Raw genomic sequence first — 6,924 nt, forward strand, 5'->3', positions numbered from 1 at the left:
ATCACTCACAGTAGTACCACTGGACTCAACAAATTGTTTAATAAAGCAATATTCAGTAGTACTATTTTGAGATAATATTTACTGTACACCGATCAGGCATAACATTATGACCACTGAGAGCTGACGTAAACAATTCCGATGATCTCCTCATCATAGCACCTGTTAGTGGGTGGGGGCGAGTTTGACCAAAAGGGCCAAATTGTGATGGCTAGACTACTGGATCAGAGCATCTCCAAAACTGCAGCTCTTGTGGGGTGTTCCCAGTCTGCAGTGGTCAGTATCTATCAAAAGTGGTCCAAAGAAGGAACAGTGGTGACCTGGCGACAGGGTCATGGGCAGTCAAGGCTCATTGATGCACGTGGGGAGCGAAGGCTGACCCGTGTGATCCGATCCAACAGACGAGCTACTGTTGCTCAAATTTCTGAAGAAGTTAATGCTGGTTCTGATGGAAAGGGGTCAGAATACACAGTGCAGGACGGGTCAGGGCTGTTTGGGCAACAAAAAAGGGGGACCAACATAATATTAGGCAGGTGGTCATAATGTTATGCCTGATCAGTGTACAGTGTTTAGTACAGTAATACGAGATGCTGTAGTATTTGATGTGTTTAGTACAGTAGTATGAGATGCTGTAGTATTTATGTGTTTAGTACAGTAGTATGAGATGCTGTAGTATTTATGTGTTTAGTACAGTAGTATGAGATGCTGTAGTATTTGATGTGTTTAGTACAGTAGTATGAGATGCTGTAGTATTTGATGTGTTTAGTACAGTAGTATGAGATGCTGTAGTATTTGATGTGTTTAGTACAGTAGTATGAGATGCTGTAGTATTTGATGTGTTTAGTACAGTAGTATGAGATGCTGTAGTATTTATGTGTTTAGTACAGTAGTATGAGATGCTGTAGTATTTGATGTGTTTAGTACAGTAGTATGAGATGCTGTAGTATTTGATGTGTTTAGTACAGTAGTATGAGATGCTGTAGTATTTGATGTGTTTAGTATAGTAGTATGAGATGCTGTAGTATTTGTGTTTAGTACAGTAGTATGAGATGCTGTAGTATTTATGTGTTTAGTACAGTAGTATGAGATGCTGTAGTATTTATGTGTTTAGTATAGTAGTATGAGATGCTGTAGTATTTATGTGTTTAGTATAGTAGTATGAGATGCTGTAGTATTTATGTGTTTAGTACAGTAGTATGAGATGCTGTAGTATTTATGTGTTTAGTACAGTAGTATGAGATGCTGTAGTATTTGATGTGTTTAGTACAGTAGTATGAGATGCTATAGTATTTATGTGTTTAGTACAGTAGTATGAGATGCTGTAGTATTTATGTGTTTAGTACAGTAGTATGAGATGCTGTAGTATTTATGTGTTTAGTACAGTAGTATGAGATGCTGTAGTATTTGTGTTTAGTACAGTAGTATGAGATGCTGTAGTATTTGTGTTTAGTACAGTAGTATGAGATGCTGTAGTATTTATGTGTTTAGTACAGTAGTATGAGATGCTGTAGTATTTATGTGTTTAGTACAGTAGTATGAGATGCTGTAGTATTTGTGTTTAGTACAGTAGTATGAGATGCTGTAGTATTTGTGTTTAGTACAGTAGTATGAGATGCTGTAGTATTTATGTGTTTAGTACAGTAGTATGAGATGCTGTAGTATTTATGTGTTTAGTACAGTAGTATGAGATGCTGTAGTATTTATGTGTTTAGTATAGTAGTATGAGATGCTGTAGTATTTATGTGTTTAGTACAGTAGTATGAGATGCTGTAGTATTTATGTGTTTAGTACAGTAGTATGAGATGCTGTAGTATTTGTGTTTAGTACAGTAGTATGAGATGCTGTAGTATTTGATGTGTTTAGTATAGTAGTATGAGATGCTGTAGTATTTGTGTTTAGTACAGTAGTATGAGATGCTGTAGTATTTGATGTGTTTAGTACAGTAGTATGAGATGCTGTAGTATTTATGTGTTTAGTACAGTAGTATGAGATGCTGTAGTATTTGATGTGTTTAGTACAGTAGTATGAGATGCTATAGTATTTATGTGTTTAGTACAGTAGTATGAGATGCTGTAGTATTTATGTGTTTAGTACAGTAGTATGAGATGCTGTAGTATTTATGTGTTTAGTACAGTAGTATGAGATGCTGTAGTATTTGTGTTTAGTACAGTAGTATGAGATGCTGTAGTATTTGTGTTTAGTACAGTAGTATGAGATGCTGTAGTATTTGATGTGTTTAGTACAGTAGTATGAGATGCTGTAGTATTTGATGTGTTTAGTACAGTAGTATGAGATGCTGTAGTATTTGATGTGTTTAGTACAGTAGTATGAGATGCTGTAGTATCTATATGTTTAGTACAGTAGTATGAGATGCTGTAGTATTTATGTGTTTAGTACAGTAGTATGAGATGCTGTAGTATTTATGTGTTTAGTACAGTAGTATGAGATGCTGTAGTATTTGATGTGTTTAGTACAGTAGTATGAGATGCTGTAGTATTTGATGTGTTTAGTACAGTAGTATGAGATGCTGTAGTATTTATGTGTTTAGTACAGTAGTATGAGATGCTGTAGTATTTGTGTTTAGTACAGTAGTATGAGATTCTGTAGTATTTATGTGTTTAGTACAGTAGTATGAGATGCTGTAGTATTTATGTGTTTAGTATATTAGTATGAGATGCTGTAGTATTTGATGTGTTTAGTACAGTAGTATGAGATGCTGTAGTATTTGTGTTTAGTACAGTAGTATGAGATGCTGTAGTATTTGATGTGTTTAGTACAGTAGTATGAGATGCTGTAGTATTTATGTGTTTAGTACAGTAGTATGAGATGCTGTAGTATTTATGTGTTTAGGACAGTAGTATGAGATGCTGTAGTATTTATGTGTTTAGTACAGTAGTATGAGATGCTGTAGTATTTGTGTTTAGTACAGTAGTATGAGATGCTGTAGTATTTGTGTTTAGTACAGTAGTATGAGATGCTGTAGTATTTGATGTGTTTAGTACAGTAGTATGAGATGCTGTAGTATTTGATGTGTTTAGTACAGTAGTATGAGATGCTGTAGTATTTGATGTGTTTAGTACAGTAGTATGAGATGCTGTAGTATTTGATGTGTTTAGTACAGTAGTATGAGATGCTGTAGTATTTGATGTGTTTAGTACAGTAGTATGAGATGCTGTAGTATTTGATGTGTTTAGTACAGTAGTATGAGATGCTGTAGTATTTATGTGTTTAGTACAGTAGTATGAGATGCTGTAGTATTTGATGTGTTTAGTACAGTAGTATGAGATGCTGTAGTATTTGATGTGTTTAGTACAGTAGTATGAGATGCTGTAGTATTTATGTGTTTAGTACAGTAGTATGAGATGCTGTAGTATTTATGTGTTTAGTACAGTAGTATGAGATGCTGTAGTATTTATGTGTTTAGTACAGTAGTATGAGATGCTGTAGTATTTATGTGTTTAGTACAGTAGTATGAGATGCTGTAGTATTTATGTGTTTAGTACAGTAGTATGAGATGCTGTAGTATTTGTGTTTAGTATAGTAGTATGAGATGCTGTAGTATTTGATGTGTTTAGTACAGTAGTATGAGATGCTGTAGTATTTATGTGTTTAGTACAGTAGTATGAGATGCTGTAGTATTTGTGTTTAGTACAGTAGTATGAGATGCTGTAGTATTTGTGTTTAGTACAGTAGTATGAGATGCTGTAGTATTTATGTGTTTAGTACAGTAGTATGAGATGCTGTAGTATTTGATGTGTTTAGTACAGTAGTATGAGATGCTGTAGTATTTGATGTGTTTAGTACAGTAGTATGAGATGCTGTAGTATTTATGTGTTTAGTACAGTAGTATGAGATGCTGTAGTATTTGATGTGTTTAGTACAGTAGTATGAGATGCTGTAGTATTTATGTGTTTAGTACAGTAGTATGAGATGCTGTAGTATTTATGTGTTTAGTACAGTAGTATGAGATGCTGTAGTATTTATGTGTTTAGTACAGTAGTATGAGATGCTGTAGTATTTATGTGTTTAGTACAGTAGTATGAGATGCTGTAGTATTTATGTGTTTAGTACAGTAGTATGAGATGCTGTAGTATTTATGTGTTTAGTACAGTAGTATGAGATGCTGTAGTATTTGATGTGTTTAGTACAGTAGTATGAGATGCTGTAGTATTTGATGTGTTTAGTACAGTAGTATGAGATGCTGTAGTATTTGATGTGTTTAGTACAGTAGTATGAGATGCTGTAGTATTTATGTGTTTAGTATAGTAGTATGAGATGCTGTAGTATTTATGTGTTTAGTACAGTAGTATGAGATGCTGTAGTATTTGTGTTTAGTATAGTAGTATGAGATGCTGTAGTATTTATGTGTTTAGTACAGTAGTATGAGATGCTGTAGTATTTGATGTGTTTAGTACAGTAGTATGAGATGCTGTAGTATTTGATGTGTTTAGTACAGTAGTATGAGATGCTGTAGTATTTATGTGTTTAGTATAGTAGTATGAGATGCTGTAGTATTTATGTGTTTAGTACAGTAGTATGAGATGCTGTAGTATTTATGTGTTTAGTATAGTAGTATGAGATGCTGTAGTATTTATGTGTTTAGTACAGTAGTATGAGATGCTGTAGTATTTATGTGTTTAGTACAGTAGTATGAGATGCTGTAGTATTTGATGTGTTTAGTACAGTAGTATGAGATGCTGTAGTATTTATGTGTTTAGTATAGTAGTATGAGATGCTGTAGTATTTATGTGTTTAGTACAGTAGTATGAGATGCTGTAGTATTTGTGTTTAGTACAGTAGTATGAGATGCTGTAGTATTTATGTGTTTAGTACAGTAGTATGAGATGCTGTAGTATTTGATGTGTTTAGTACAGTAGTATGAGATGCTGTAGTATTTGATGTGTTTAGTACAGTAGTATGAGATGCTGTAGTATTTGATGTGTTTAGTACAGTAGTATGAGATGCTGTAGTATTTATATGTTTAGTACAGTAGTATGAGATGCTGTAGTATTTATGTGTTTAGTACAGTAGTATGAGATGCTGTAGTATTTATGTGTTTAGTACAGTAGTATGAGATGCTGTAGTATTTGATGTGTTTAGTACAGTAGTATGAGATGCTGTAGTATTTGATGTGTTTAGTACAGTAGTATGAGATGCTGTAGTATTTATATGTTTAGTACAGTAGTATGAGATGCTGTAGTATTTATGTGTTTAGTACAGTAGTATGAGATGCTGTAGTATTTATGTGTTTAGTACAGTAGTATGAGATGCTGTAGTATTTGATGTGTTTAGTACAGTAGTATGAGATGCTGTAGTATTTGATGTGTTTAGTACAGTAGTATGAGATGCTGTAGTATTTATGTGTTTAGTACAGTAGTATGAGATGCTGTAGTATTTATGTGTTTAGTACAGTAGTATGAGATGCTGTAGTATTTATGTGTTTAGTACAGTAGTATGAGATGCTGTAGTATTTATGTGTTTAGTACAGTAGTATGAGATGCTGTAGTATTTATGTGTAGTATGGTGTAGTTTACTGTTTGGATATACTGTTTAGTACAGTAGTATGGTGTAGTGTACAGTTTGGGAATATTGAATATACAGTAATATGCCATAGTGTACTCAGTTGTTGAGAATGATATGATAATGTGAGCCATTATACTGAGTACAGTACTGCTTAGTATTAGAGTATGAGTTGTGGCATAATTTTGCCATAATGTTTAGATAGATAGATAGATAGATAGATAGATAGATAGATAGATAGATAGATAGATAGATAGATAGATAGATAGATAGATAGATAGATACTTTATTTATACTTAATTTCCAGCAGAATCCACAAACATAGGTACATATATATATATATATATATATATATATATATATATATATATATATATATATATATATAAAACCAACAACTAAATACTAGAAATTTAAGAGATAATAAGATAATGTGCAAAATTCAGGCATGTGCAAAAACTCTGTGTTTCCTGATTATTATTTAGTAGTATAGTAGAATGTATTGGTATACTATTCCGGCATACTGTTTAGTACAGAAGTATGCTGGGTTTAGTACAGAATTATGTGGGGTTTAGTACAGAAGTATGCTGGGTTTAGTACAGAAGTATGCGGGGTTTAGTACAGAAGTATGCAGGGTTTAGTACAGAAGTATGCTGGGTTTAGTACAGAAGTATGCTGGGTTTAGTACAGAAGTATGCAGGGTTTAGTACAGACGTATGCAGGGTTTAGTACAGAAGTATGCAGGGTTTAGTACAGAAGTATGCTGGGTTTAGTACAGAAGTATGCTGGGTTTAGTACAGAAGTATGCTGGGTTTAGTACAGAAGTATGCGGGGTTTAGTACAGACGTATGCAGGGTTTAGTACAGAAGTATGCAGGGTTTAGTACAGAAGTATGCTGGGTTTAGTACAGAAGTATGCGGGGTTTAATACAGAAGTATACAGGGTTTAGTACAGAAGTATTCTGGGTTTAGTACAGAAGTATGCAGGGTTTAGTACAGAAGTATGCTGGGTTTAGTACAGAAGTATGCGGGGTTTAATACAGAAGTATACAGGGTTTAGTACAGAAGTATTCTGGGTTTAGTACAGAAGTATTCTGGGTTTAGTACAGAAGTATGCAGGGTTTAGTACAGAAGTATGCTGGGTTTAGTACAGAAGTATGCAGGGTTTAGTACAGAAGTATGCAGGGTTTAGTACAGAAGTATGCAGGGTTTAGTACAGAAGTATGCAGCGTTTAGTACAGAAGTATGCTGGGTTTAGAGTTTGATACGCTGTTTAGAACCATCCTAAGATGTACTAGCGTAATGAAATGATTCGCTGTGTTTTTAGTACAGTATTGTTTGGGATTATATTGTGTAGTATGTCTGGTCAAGTAGGAAATAGTGAACTGCTTGGGAGTGATTAGTATAT

This window comes from Hemibagrus wyckioides, linkage group LG19 (assembly GCF_019097595.1).
Source record: "Hemibagrus wyckioides isolate EC202008001 linkage group LG19, SWU_Hwy_1.0, whole genome shotgun sequence".
Classification (NCBI taxonomy): Eukaryota; Metazoa; Chordata; class Actinopteri; order Siluriformes; family Bagridae; genus Hemibagrus; species Hemibagrus wyckioides.